Source organism: Aulonocara stuartgranti (genome assembly GCF_965226115.1).
Source record: "Aulonocara stuartgranti genome assembly, chromosome: 13".
Classification (NCBI taxonomy): Eukaryota; Metazoa; Chordata; class Actinopteri; order Cichliformes; family Cichlidae; genus Aulonocara; species Aulonocara stuartgranti.
In genome coordinates this window covers 27,010,383-27,024,612 of record NC_138949.1, presented here as the reverse complement: position 1 = coordinate 27,024,612, position 14,230 = coordinate 27,010,383, and the positions used below count along the sequence as shown (strand labels likewise).

At 42.1% G+C, this 14,230-nt stretch overlaps 1 long non-coding RNA gene across 1 annotated transcript in view; it reads right to left on the bottom strand.

Moving 5' to 3' along the window:
• The window catches only part of LOC309720306, a 63,537-nt gene extending 49,573 nt beyond the window's left edge, over window positions 1-13,964 (bottom strand). Inside the window, exons 1-2 of the long non-coding RNA XR_014280466.1 lie at window positions 13,774-13,964; window positions 13,537-13,667 (exon numbers count right to left, since the gene is read on the bottom strand). This is a non-coding gene — a long non-coding RNA (uncharacterized lncRNA). The remainder of the gene's footprint in view (window positions 1-13,536; window positions 13,668-13,773) is intronic.
• Window positions 13,965-14,230: the final 266 nt, after the last annotated feature.

Below are 14,230 nucleotides of genomic sequence, written 5' to 3'. Positions count from 1 at the left end.
CATGCCACGTCTGCTGGGGGGCCCGAGCCGCCCATCCAGCCACCTTCTGCTTCTGCTACGCCTGGTCCAGCCTCAGCACCAGCTCCTGCTTCTGCCACGCCTGGTCCAGCCTCCGCCTCTGCTTCGTCTGCTGCAGCTCCAGCCTGTGCTTCGCCTGCTGCAGCTCCAGCCTGTGCTTCGCCTGCTGCAGCTCCAGCCTGTGCTTCGCCTGCTGCAGCTCCAGCCTGTGCTTCGCCTGGTCCCGCCTCAGCCTGTGCTTCGTCTGGTCCCGCCTCAGCCTGTGCTTCGTCTGGTCCCGCCTTGACTGGTCCCACCTCGACTGGTCCTGTGCCCACCGGGCCTCGGCCAGTACGCCTGACACTGGAGAGCCGCCGCTGCCTTCCGCGCGGCCGGCCTCCTGAACTGCTCCGTCGTCGCCTTCGCCGCCGCCGCTGCCTTGCACACTGCCGGCCCCCTGAACTGCTCCGCCTTCGCCGCCGCCGCTGCCTTGCGCACTGCCGGCCCCCTGAACTGCTCCGCCTTCGCCGCCGCCGCTGCCTTGCGCACTGCCAGCCCCCTGAACTGCTCCACCTTCGCCGCTGCCTTCCGCGCGGCCGGCCTCCGGATCTGTTCTGTCACCGTGGCCACCTTTCCCGTGGCTGGCCTCCGGAACGGTTGGACTGGACTTTTGTGTTGTCGCCTCTCGGGTTGGCCTTCGGGCCTCTTTGGACATTCGTCTTCCTGTTCTGGACTCTTTTGTGTATTTGTGGACTCCGTTTTGTTCTCGTGCTCCTTGTTTTTGGTTCGTTTTGTTCCCTCCGTCCTGGTCCCCCGCCTCCCGCCCTGGGTGGGGTGTTTTCTGTTTTGCTTGTGTTTTGGTTCCTGGGTTTGGGCTGTCGGGAGCCAGCCCTTGTGGGGGGGGTACTGTCATGGTCCTGGGTCGTGCGACCCAGTGTTTTGTGTTTAGTCTATTTTGATGTTTATTGATTGTTTAGGTTCATTAAGTTAGTCCAGCCATCTGTATATACCACCCTTGCATTACGTCTCCCTTGCCCTTCGTGTGTTTATGTCTGTGTGTCTTGTACTGTCAAGTTCATGCTGTCAGTTATGTCACCTCCCCCTGTACTACGTCTCATGTTTCCTGTTTTACTTTGAAGGCCTGCATTCACTGTCAGTGTATTCAGTTTCACTCCTCCTGTCCTGTCGTTAAGTTCATGTGTGTCAGCTGCGTTCCCATGTGTGGCCACTTCCCCTGATCATTCCTCATGTGTATTTAGTCTCTGTGTTTCATGTAGTCTGCGTCGCGTCGTCTGTGTTCCCACCCTCCATGTTTCCATGCCCGGTCTGTTGTATTCATAGCCTTACCTTAGTTCATTCCCAGTTTAGGTTTCTGTTTAGTTATTGCTTTTGAGCTGCCCTTATTCTTGTTTGTTTCTCTTGCGTTACCAGCCACAATAAAAGGCTCGCTTTTGTTTAAAGTTTACTCCCGTGTCACTCGTGTCTGCACCTGAGTCCTCCACGCACTCTCCACACGGTCTGTCACAGCGGACCGTGACAATTCTCTTCCACCTTTCCAATTCAGGGTTGCGGGAGGGAGGCTGGAGTCAATCCCAGGTGTCTGAGGGTGAGAGTCAGGGTACACCCTGGACTGGTCGCCAGTCTAACACAAAAAAGACAGACAACCATTCACACTTATGGGCAATTTAGAATCACCATTTAAACGAATCCCCAACAACTGCATGTCTTTGGACTGTGGGAGGAACCCGGAGTGCCTGCAAACTCCACACAGAAAGACCCATGATGGTGTCGTTAAACCCAGGACCTTCTTGCTGTGAGACAACAGCGCTAACCATTGTACCATCCCGCTGCCTGTGCAATACTGTGTATTTCTAAATGGATCTAACTGTAGTAAAGACTAATAACAACCTGAAAAAACGGCTGGCCTCTTATCAAAAAAAGTGTCAAGATAAACAAACAAAAATGAACTTAAACAATAAGAACATATATATATTTAACTTTGTAATATAAATTTATGAGACTTCTTAGTCTTAGATTCAGTCCAAACAACAAGATTTATTTATATAAAATCTTTTATAGAGTTGGGTTGCTGCCACATTGCAGATGGTGTTGAAGCAAAATAGTGCTGTGATCCAGTGGAAAATTAAAGACTTCATGTTGCACATTACCTCATAGCAAGTTCAGTACGGGTATTTTGTGTAATGGAACAACTCTGTCTTCTCAACTCGCTCAGTCATCCCCCCACCTTCTCAACAATGTCTGAATGGTGCGTCCCTTGGCAGTGTCAGGCACTTAAGCCGCTGACTAGCCTGATTTACAGGGATAAAAAAGAGGAGTTAAGATGTTAGTCGATGAACTACAGCTATGCTGTGCTTTCAGTGCTGTCCTCACTCCACCGTAATAGTATTTTACAGCCGCCCAAAAAATCCATTGCTGCATCTAGCTTTGGGGCTGACATGTACAGGAGCCAAAGCCAAAAAAGGAGCAAAGCCAACAAAGTCCTGCTGTCCCGGACAAATACTGCAGACATAAAACTGCACAGACAAAGCAAATAATTATCACATGACATTGCTGATGTTGAAGATATGCAAGCAACAGAAACAATTTCATAACATGGATTCTTCAGCACTGCTTCAGCCTTTCAGGTTTTAGAGTCATTATTACATTTAGTGTAATGTGTGAAATTTAAGTTGAGTGAAATCCACTGGTTTTAAAAAGACACACAATCCAGTAGATAATGATGATATTCCAAGACTTGGCAAGTGGATAACAGGACTTGTTTCATGCAAAATGGATTGAAAGTCAGTACAGAGCACAAATGTGCTTACAGTCTGTAAGATATATAGTAGCAGCTCTGGTGTCTCCTTCTTGAATCATTCCACCATCACCCTCTTGTCTGTTCCTCCCTCTCACTGCAGATTTATCCCATACTTCCCCACCAATCTCATGCTGCGATGAATGTGTGGGACATTGAAAAGCCCCACTACGCACCCATACTCACACTCACTACATCATATCTGAAGTTAAGAACACAGTAACCCAATATCTAGAGTTTCCCCTTGGTTTGCTGGTGTTCCCACCTAACCCTCAAGTCCACCCTTGGCTTCAGCCCCATGATTCACTGAGGACAGGAAAGGCTGAGTGGAGACATGTAATCCATTACTGAAGGAGACTGCGGAGGGTGTAGGGAAGGAAAAGGAGGGAAAATAAGGTGTGGGGGTGGAAGAGGAACAGACAAGAGAAATAGAGATGGTGAAGATATATGTGAAATGGAGGACTGGAGAAGGGGGATTTTGATACTCTCCAGCAGTTCATAACAGGACTCCCAATGGCAAAGCGGGATGTCTTCATTTTTTTTTCAAAGGTTTAATTTCTTAACACACAAAAAGTACATTATTTTAATCAACTAAATAAAGTCAGTAATGTTTAATACGAAATAATTCCCCTTCTTACTTTAGCAAGTAAACCTTTAAAGCACAAACATGTCATTTTGGCAACCTTATCATAAAGCAAAAAAGAAAAAATGTTGTTATTGATGTTACATGTGATGTGTACGTGACTCTGATGAGTTTAGGCAGTGCAGTTCTCCCGACTGCTTTAATAATTTTTTGTCATTGTGTGCTGGTTCTCCACAAGGGGCACTGAAAAATATCACCAGTGCAGAAGTTGCAAAAGCATGTAGTTCTTCCACTTGAGATTGCCTCCAGAAAGTAGTCGATCTCCATAAACTCCCATCTTAAAACTTGTTTCATATTTACAGACAATTATACAAACTACAGCTTCGGCCTCTATACATTGTTTCCCCACTTCTAACTGCTCTGAATATTGTGATTCTTAAAATTAATTAAACTACCTGAATAAACGACTTAGCAGTGTGGCTATATTGATCAACAGGTTCCAGATTAGCCAACTAGCATCCACTAGGCCTCATCTACTACTTCAAGTTATTAAACTGGACATCTGTGTGTGTTGTTTTTGGTTATTTTGGGGACATTTTAATGGATTATCTCACTAATATTATACCTTGTGGTACAAACTTCAGTGAGTGAAATTCTAAAGTGGTATTAATTCCTTACTTAATACTAATTAGCTGATATGTGTCCGTCGTTGGTAAGCTAGATAGCATTAGCAGATAACTTAGCAATCCATCCACCCTTCTAACTCAAATATTCAATACAACGGCGACTGAAACACAAAAGATCGGGCTTTAAAATGCAGAGTTGAAACGCAGTGTGCGTCCTTGTGGTGGCAACACCCGTCTTTTATACGGTCTGTGGTTCCTTACTTGGAAACATGAACACTATAGCCATATACCAGATAGGTTCCTATAGTTTAGCACTTGGGCCAAAACTCACAGTGACCAAGCAAAGCAGGTGAAGGAAAGGTGAGCTTCCTGCAGAAACATAAGGGAGCCACCACAACCTCCTGCCCTGACTATACTATTTTCACTTTAACAACACATATATGTTTATCAAAAAACTGATTGATGTGGCTATTTTGTACACACAGGTGAATTACTGCTAATCCACAAACCCACGAACAGAAAACAAGTATTCGCAAGGTTTGATGAACAGTGAAGGGCAAATAGAAAATCTGACTAAGCCAATGACAGGACTCTATATAGATACAGAGGAGTAATGAGACCTACATGGAAATGAGACACAGGTGGAAACGATAAATCTAAAATCACTAAAAAGGTAAAGACAAAAAAACAGGAAGTAAAAACACAACAAGAAACTTGAAAAAACTAACCTTTGAAATAAAATAGGAAATAACCCAATGAGAGAGAGAGAGAGAGAAAAAAACAGCGACACTGAAACATGAAGATGCTGAAAAATGAAGGCTAACAGTAACAATGACGACAGTGAAATTGAAACACAGAAATCAGCTAAAGAAAATTAGTGGATACCATAAGAACCACCACAAGTTTGACTCCAAAATGTCCTGCCAACCATGAACATTCCCAAACCAATTCTAATTATTTAAGCTAGGAAACAAATATGAAAGCATTTGCAATCGAAGTAATATAAAACATATAAACCCTAATAATGCCTAATCAAAATGACTGCCTTTTGCACTGCACAAGCGCCCTTGGACAACCACAGAGAAAGTCAAACTGCTTCCTCATAATCCACTCATGCCCCTCACCGGATAACTTGCCTCTTTTTCTACCGAGGACCCCTGCTGCTTTGTGGTGAGTTGTCTGTTTTTATTTATATCAACAGGGAGGAGAGGTGGAGAAAGATGAGATGATGTGGGGGGGAAAGATACCTCCCACCCAACCACCCACCCAGGACATACTAGGACACAGCACTCCAGAGATGTGCTGCACCTGCTGTGGCTCCTGGCATGCAAGGCTCATCTCTACAAACACCTCATATATTATAGCCACACATGCACAGCCACAAACAGCAACCTTACTTTATCTCTAGCAAAGTTCTTTTGCTAACTCTTATTGAGCTTGCATTTTGTGTATCTTGCATGCACTGTCTATGTGGTCTGTATAGATACTTTTTTTCTAGTTATTGAAGAAACCATAGCAGCAGTGAGCATCTTTGATTATAATCCATTCAGGAGTCAGATATCCTACAACGGCACTAAAAGTAATACGGGGTAAGTGATGCTGTCAAGTGAATATCCTCTTCCGAGGCATCGATGTTGATGATAATATATTTTGACATGGAGTACGATCAGGTATCACTTCCTTGTCTTTCGACTGCCAATGCACCTCGATCTGCCCCGCGCCTCAGGTTGCGTTTTACAAAGTGACAAGACCAGATCATGAAAGTACAGCAAAGACTCTGATCACTATCACTGGTGTAATGCTGACAGCTTAAACTTGAATCTCTAAATCAAATGATGCCACATCCTATTTTTGATCCATGCCTGTCGTTAAACCAGAATCCGCTGCCCACATTACAAATAAAAACCAAATGGGGACTGATAAAAATCTACAACAGTATTCTGGGTTTGGTTACATGGGTGAGACAGAGATTTGCTAGTTCACGTATTTTCTTTTCTTAGTATTTTGTCATTTATACACTTGTGGTATGTTCTAAAATTGGCTGCTAGGGCAAACCTGTCCCAAAAGCACCACCACTGGCCAGTTCGGCGTGATGGAGAATGGAGATTGTTTATTTATAAAATGGTTATTACATCTGTCAGACCGCCTTTTGAAATCCCTGGCTTTTGACGGCGAGAAAAAGCCAAAGTGTTTTCTTACTATTTAAGCCTCAGAAAGCTTAAACAATAAACAGGCCTCTCAAAAAGCTAATATTTTCTGAATCAGATATTTATTTGAAAAGGCAACGCTGGACGAGCTACAGATTACTCGTGTGATCAAAAAGAGCGTTTCTCTGTTCAGTGCACGAACCTTTCAAGTTTGGCCATGTTCAAATAAATAGAGAAAACAGCCTGAAGTTTAAAATCCCACACAGATGATGAGGGCTGATGTGTGTAGTCACCCGCTGTGGGAGCTCATGTGCTCACTGCAGGAATATAAATGGAGTTTTTAATTGTTTCTGACTCAAGTCTGTGGGCTGGGTCTGGGTAAAGCCAATTAGGAGACTGGAGGAAACAGTGAAGGATTGTCTCCGGAAAAGGGCTATGACTTTCTGGTAGACAGGCAGACAGTGAAAGCAGTTGTGTGTTATTGTGCACATGTCTACATATGCTTTGTGTGAGACTGCTGAGCACACTGTGTCTGCATCCAAACGTATGCACGTGAGCACATTTCTTTGCGTCTGTGTGTCAGAGAGCTAGTGCTTTGAGTTTGGAGGAAGAAAATGTCATATGGCATATCTGATTACGTCTCGCAGTGTTTTTTTCTACAGTATTTCGCTTTTTTCCCCTGACATTGAAAGCCCCGGCCACTGCAAAAGTATCTGGAGATTGAAATCAGACCCAGAACTCTGGCCACACTTGGAACCAAAACAGAGAGAAGAGCATTGCAGAGAAACCAGCTCTTTGGTTTTATATGACTTATGTGGTGCTTGAATTTCACTCATTGTTTTGCATAGTCAAAACAGTGTTTCAGGATGAAGAGAAAAGCGGTCAGTAAAATTTATAGTGCAGTTCACCAAAGTGAAACTTCATACTGCATGTGAGGTCGATTTTACTTGTACCATGTGTGTCACTGTGGAACTGACACAGGTTCCCGTATTTATATTGTATTTGGCATTTTAACTAATTCTAAAGCTGAAGCTAACATTCAAGAGGCAGACAGAAACAAGCAAAGAAAAGAGCTCAGAGAACAGGGCTGCTGACCAAAGTGCCTTTGTGGTCAGCAGCAAAAACACAATGCTGTCGCACTCCAGTTATGAACTGTAAGTTTCAACTGTCTCTCTATTCACTCTGTAGAATATTGTCAGCATATGTTTGTAGTTTTGCATACATTTCGACCTTGAATGTGTGAGAACTTATATGTTTGGCACAGTCTGATTTGATATTACATGTGCGTAATGTCTTCCTTCTTCATTCACAGCTAGTGAGGGAATGTCCTGTCTCCTTTCTGTTTGAGTTAGGCATCTCTCCCCTTAATAGCACACAGTCTATCACCTGTTGTGTGAGAAAGGACAACTTTGGAAAATGTCTTTTCTGGGAACTGAGTTTTTGTGTGAAAACAGGTCCAAACAGGTCTTTGCTTTTCAGTTTACTGTGGCCCAAACTGACTTTTACCAGTCATGTTTTGTTAGTGTAAATATTTCAGAACTTGTTGATGTGAAATATGTTTTTAACTCGTATCCACAGCAAATATACATTTTTTTAAAACCCTTTTGATGAAAAAGATAATTGCAATAGCTCCTTTTACCAGATCATTCTCTTTCTATTTCCAGTTTTACAGGATTTAAAGTTATTGCTGTAAATTATCTCTACAATGAAAAAATAATAATGCTGCTCTATTGAACGCTGTATCCCTGCTGGTTTATTCAACTGAATAAAGGGTGGAGAAGCTAAACAAGAGCAAAGTCCCCATTTAGACCCAATATATTTACAATGCTGTGTTATTACAAATAATGAAGTCCCAAAGGTTTGAATGCTGACAGTGTGGTGGTTGTTACCAGCAGCCATTTGGCCATTCATAATTCCCTAGCGGCCTTTAGTCTCCCAGAAGGAGAGCAGCAAAGCACCACACTCATTTCACCACTGCTACTCAAAAAGTGCATTATTCTGATGTTAATATATAGAGTCTGGATATTGTAGGAAAGTATGTGAGTAAAGGTATGGGTGTATATGCACTGCATTTCCATATGTCATAATGTTGGTCAGACACACTGTATATATCTGTTCGCCTGCTTGCTGCATGCTCATGCATGTGTATGCCTGAGGCTGTGAGCCAGTGTGCGTGTGAATAGGCAGATGACCTGAGTGGTGCCGGGGTGGCCAGCTGGTGAGGGTTAGTGTTCCCTCTGGCATGAAAACTCTTTGCTTGAATCATCACCATAACCAGGCAGGGGGGTGTGCATATGTGTGCAAAATGGCAGCGAGTACAGACTCTTTGGTGTTAACATTATATGTACAGGGTGGGCCATTTATATGGATACACCATAATAAAATGGGAATGGTTGGTGACATTAAAGTCCTGTTTGTGGCACATTAGTATATGTGGCACAAAGGGGCAAACTCCTCAAGATGGGTGGTGACCATGGTGGCCATTTAGAAGTCGGCCATCTTGGATACATCTTGGAAAAACAATGGTGTTCTTGGTTTCAACGTAACTTTATTCTTTCATGAGTTATTTACAAGTTTCTCTTTGTTCACAGCCATTGACATGTCGAAGAGGTTAACACGTGAGGAGCGGATCGAAATTGTGTTGATATCTGGTGAACACAGTAACCGGGTCATTGCAGCAGATTTCAATGCAAGACACCCTACGAGACCACCCATCTCCCATGCTACCGTTAGCAAACTGCTTGCTAAGTTTCGTGAAACTGGTTCAGTGTTGGATTTGCCAAAATGTGGACGCAAGAAAACTGTCACTAATGAAGAAACATCAGTGGCTGTCCTAGCTTCATTCAGCAAGAGCCCACAGCGTAGCACTCACCGCATGTCACTGGAGAGTGGCATTAGTCGAACATCCCTTTGGCGGATATTAGCTACTCACAAATGGCACCCTTACAAACTCCAGCTACTGCAGCATCTCAACGAGGATGACCCAGATCAGCGCACAGAATTTGCAGAATGGGCAAAACAAAAATAGGAACAGGACCCTCAGTTCACGCAGAAGATTTTGTTCAGTGATGAGGCAAACTTTTATGTGAATGGTGAAGTTAACAAACAAAACCACCGCTATTGGTCTGACACTAACCCACATTGGATGGATCCCTCCAAGACTGTTGGAACAACAAAAGTGATGGTTTGGTGTGGTATATGGGGTACAACGATAATGGGTCCATTCTTCATCAATGGAAACCTCAAGGCCACTGGATATTTGAAATTGCTACATGATGATGTGTTTCCCTCTTTATGCACTGAAGCTGGCACGTTCCCTGAGTTTTTCCAGCAAGATGGTGCACCACCACATTATGGGTGCCAGGTCCGAGCATTCCCAGATGAACAGTTTCCTGGAAAGTGGATTGGTCGTCGTGGGCCAGTTGAATGGCCCTCAAGGTCTCCCGATCTGACCCCCTTAGACTTTAATCTTTGGGGTCATCTGAAGGCAATTGTCTATGGTGTGAAGATACGAGATGTGCAGCACCTGAAACTACGGATACTGGATGCCTGTGCTGGCATTTCTCCTGCGGTGTTGCTATCAGTGTGTGAAGAGTGGGAGAAGAGGGTTGCATTGACAATCCAACACAATGGGCAGCACATTGAACACATTTTATAAGTGGTCAGAAACTTGTAAATAACTCACGAAAGAATAAAGTTACGTTGAAACCAAGCACACCATTGTTTTTTCTTGTGACATAACCAATAAGTTTGATGTGTCACATGGCCCTCTTCCTATTGAAAAAACAAAAGTTGTATCCAAGATGGCCGACTTCTAAATGGCCACCATGGTCACCACCCATCTTGAGGAGTTTGCCCCTTCACATATACTAATGTGCCACAAACAGGACTTTAATGTCACCAACCATTCCCATGTTATTATGGTGTATCCATATAAATGGCCCACCCTGTACTTTGCATGAATATCAGCCGGGTAGATCTACTGTAGATCTATTGCATGTTTGCCATTACTAAAACTATTTTAACTGTTTGAAAACTAAACACATTTTAAGATAATAATAGGTATGTAGTCGCACTGCCTTTTATCTCTCAGATTAGCTTCCTCTGTCTCACCTCACATTCTCAAGGCAAAGATCATCCATCTCCTTACTTCCACTCTACGTGTATATGGTCTGACTCTGGGTGAGGCAGGTATGCCTGAGGCTCTTTGGAGAGGAAGCTTCCACTCATTCTGCTTGTAGGAAGCGACAGAAAACAGACTGTGATGATCTGATCTGCTGATATCTTCTTGACACTTTATGTTTGAAGTTTTCAGTGTTTCATTGCTAAACTAATTTTCATGGAAATGAATGGAAATGCAGGTATGAAATCTGTGGCAGCGGCTTTAGAATGTCGTGCAACACATACAAACAAGAAATACAGCACAATGATTTAGTCTCTTCCTACTTTTGAGAGAAATATCTGGATTTTTGGTTGCAACTGCATTCACTAGCCACAATAACCCTATTCAACAGCCCTGTGCAAGAAGTAGCTGTCTGCAGCGGGTTAATGTCATAAAATGAATATGTGGCAAAAGGGAGACACTGACGATGTAAAGAGAAACCACTTTATATTGAGCCAAATTATTTAATTCCCTTTCACATTAAAGTTAAAAATGCAAACATGCCGTGACATACCGTGGGATATTTAAAAAATTTTATGACTCCCCCCAAAAAAATAAATTATTGTACTTTATTCTGGGAACTATTGTTTGAGAATACATGAAAGTCAGAAGGACAGGACTAGAATAACAAGGGAGTCAGGGTAGCAAATGAAATATTGCTGAGAACATAAAGTGTGGGGTGTGAGAGACAAATAAAGAATATGGCAACATAATAAAAATGGATGAACTACATGCATTCACCCCAAGACCGCATTGCTGTCGAAGTTTACGACAAAATGAAAGCTCTACTTTTGCCCTGATTTATCGTCTGAAGTGCAGCAATTCGACCCCTCCTTTGTCTTTTGCTCACTTTCCCAGTTTTAATCTAATTTGTAGTGGTCAAGTTGCCGCCTATAAACAAAGCATGCACGGAAGATTGATGATGCAAAGACACACAGCCCCTGCCTATTGTGTACACATTTTTGCAAACTCGCTGTTATAAGCACAATGCGACAGTGGAGGGATTTTCCCAAGAAGAAAAAGGTACACTTGTGTTTCACCATTTCATGCAGGCCAGTGCGAAACTGATTAAAAGGCCTGGGGAAGTGTTTGTGGATGTGATGGCAAGCGTAAATGTCAATGCATTCCTAGGCCACACACTCTTACATACATACATACTGACACTTGTGCACAACTGCATTGCCAAAACCGCCAAAAACTACATGAAGCAGTCCAGCAGATCTTTGAATGCAGCGTAAGACTGTAAGCCAAACAAAACCTAGAATGCAAAACCGCAATACATAAGCAGGAAACTCTTAAAGATATGGAAATGTGCAAACATAAACTTCCACACGTATGCACAATATAGGAATACCCATCGTGTACCATATACAACTTTGTAACACAACAAAAAAGTTTGAAGGGCAGAAGTGGTTACAGATTAAATTTACAGGAAAGGAAGCATGGTGTTACTACTAAAACCCAATATAATAAAAAAGCAATCCAGGGAATGAATTTGCAAACTCGACTGTATCCCTGAGTCTGTTCTCTTGTTTGGTATCTAACAAATGAGTTATACCCAAGGTTAACAAGCCAAAATAAGATCTAATCCTTCATCTACTGGAGACACAAACACATTAAAAGGAAATATAAGATATGACATGATCGTAAAGTTCTGCTATGCCGTCCGTAAAGATTAAAAAAAAAATCTGATTTATTACTGCCTGCTCTCCTCAAGATCATGGGACTGCTTTCATTGTGACTCATCGTCCAATGTGTCAAAACAGCAGCCCTTCAACTTGGTTTCATTTTGGGGACAAAGTCACATGTATGCATAACTGACGAGCAGGGTGTGATTATGTTTCACTGTGCTGTGTACCTCGCCATTTAGGATTTCTCCAATAGATCTTGATAAAATACTGCAAAACATTACAGTGAAACTGCCTCCATGGCGAAATCAGAGAGAAATACATTAAAGAGGTCGGGAATCATTTTGGATGATACTGCAGGGCGTATCAGGGTTCGCTGCGTGGCGGGCAAAGTAGGACCCAAATGCAAGACTTAACTCACAAAGGTAAAACTGAAAAGCAGCTTTATTGCTGAATTAAAGAAAAGTACAAAGTACTTAAGTAGAAGTACCAATACTACTGTTAAAAACTACTCAAGTAAAAGCTAAAGTACTGATTCGACTTCTTTACTCAAGTAAAAGTGAAAAAGGACAGGCTCTGAAATGTACTCAAAGTAAGAAAGTACAAAGTAGCTCTTTTTGTGTGAAGCTAACTGAATCCTGTGCTATATTGACATAATGAGAAAATAAGTCAAGTAAAGTCAAAGTAAACTTTATTGTTATCTCTGCTTTATCCAGTGCAGATTACAGAGAGACGAGATGACAAGGCTTCGGTTACATCAGTGCAAAAATAATATCAGTAGATTGGAATATAAACTTTAACTTTTTTAAAATCCTAATTATACTCAGCTTGAATCTGGAAAAAAAAGAAGAAAATTAAAAAATATATATCTATTTTCTTTTGCCTACATTGTAGAGGGTGACTTTGCCCCTAAATGGGACAGCGTGTACAGTCAGGGGCTAAAATTGGATTCAGCAGGTGGGGGGACTCTAAAATTGGTTGTAATGGCTCAGCGTGGGGAAAAGAATCACAACTGACAATAATTTCCACTGCGAGCTTGAGTAGATTTTCTTAGTGTTCAGGTTGTGATCAGCTGACCTGCTGCTCTTTGTGGATGTACACAAGTTAATTCAACCAGATGTCAGCAGATGTTTCATGAGCTGCCCTGGCTGATTTCCATTCTCTACACTGACAGTAAACTGTTTGACTTTTTTCTAGATGGTGCAAAGGTGGTATAAAAGTGGAATTCAGTGAATGGATCTCAGCATCATCAGCTAAAGATCATTTGAATTTCTGCTACTCTTGATGTAAGCTTACTCTGACAATGAAGCCACAGCTGCTGTGCACCAGTCACACACTGTTCTTTACTTTAAGTCCATCACAGTACAGCAAACTAACCTGTTTATCCTGCACTAACCTGCAGAGGATTTTCAGGCAGCCTTTAAATAACATAGTTAGTCTACCTCAGTTTGTTTTGCAGCATGTTTCACAATATGACGTAATGTCACATGTACAGACCCAATATCTGATTTAAAAACACAAGGACTTAGATGTAAGCTTTACATATTCAGTTTATCAAACACCACTGAGCATCCTTACCTTTAAATCTAACCTCTCTTCTTCCTCTCCTGTCCTGCCTTTCTTATCTTCCTCCATCTCTGAGTCAAGTTAGCGCTTTTTCTTTTATCTCCCTGTGAAGTACAGCAGCTAGCTAAAGTACAGACCTTTAGCTAGCAACACACTGTGAGACAAACAGTTTGTGTGTTGGCTGATGTTTGTTGAGCTGATGGAAACACTGCATTTGAAATTACCGGACACTTGAAAAAAGTCACTCACTTTATGTTCGTTCCTCTTTTGTAGAGCTAGCTAGATGCTGAAGTACCGCTTCAACCGCAACGTAAGGACATCTGCAGTCGTTCCGGTGTTATGGCAAAAAAACAAAACAAAACAAACAAAAAAAACTACCACCTCACTTTTAACTCCTGACCTTGGCACACATAATCTCTTTTTTATCTCTTGGTGATTAATGGTAACAGGATTACCATTCATGTGTTTACTCATAGTGAGGAAATAATAACTCCCAACAAATGTGTTAGAGCAAAAGTAACAAGTCTGTTCTGAAAATGTAAGGAGTAGAAGGTACACTAATTTCTTTAAAAATGTAGGAGTAAAAGTAACAAGTATTCAGAAACAAAAAAATACTCAAGTAAAGTACAGATACCTGAAAATTGTTCTTAAGTACAGTAACGAAGTATTTGTACTGGCCACCTCTGACAATAAGTAATAAAAAACA